Source organism: Pygoscelis adeliae, unplaced genomic scaffold (genome assembly GCF_000699105.1).
Source record: "Pygoscelis adeliae isolate BGI_AS28 unplaced genomic scaffold, ASM69910v1 Scaffold359, whole genome shotgun sequence".
Taxonomy (NCBI): Eukaryota; Metazoa; Chordata; class Aves; order Sphenisciformes; family Spheniscidae; genus Pygoscelis; species Pygoscelis adeliae.
In genome coordinates, this window is record NW_008825553.1 from 1,475,233 (window position 1) to 1,475,871 (window position 639).

Below are 639 nucleotides of genomic sequence, written 5' to 3' on the forward strand. Positions count from 1 at the left end.
GCTACGGTTCAGGTCCGGCCCCGAAGTGTCAACAGGCTGGAAGTGCAGCAGCCGGTCATTGTTTTCCAGATGACACGCACGCGCCCAGTTCTGGTGCTTTGTTTATTTGCTGGACTGACCCTGAGCCAACTTTCCTCATGGAACAGTTATTTCCTGCACTAGTAGGCTTGTGTTGCAAATCCTCATCCTTCCAGCCCTCTCGCCCTGTGTCTGTCTGTCTGGAGGGGTGGTTTGTATCTCTTTCCTTCCTCGAAACTGGGTTCAAGGGCAGATTTCCCGGCCTGGCTCCCAGCTCGGAGCGATTGACGCAACACTTTAAACTGCAGCCAGCGTGCCCTTTGTGGAGAGGGTGTTGCGGGTTTAGGGTGTTCTGCCGCTTAGTTTTTGCCCTGCCGACCGTGCCTGGCAGCCGGGCAGGGGCTGCGACCCAGGCACGCCGCGGGGGGAGCTGCCTCCTGCCCTTCTGCTCCGCCGGCGGTCCAGGTACGAGCGCTGCTGAAATCCTGCTGGGGAAGAGAGCGGGAAGGAGCCCCGCTTGCGAGGGGGCTCGTAAGAGCGGGAAAAGCAGGCGCGGGCTGCGAGAGAGAGCACTTTACTGAAACAAGCTCGGTCTGTGCAGGCCGGAGGCTGCGAAAGGGA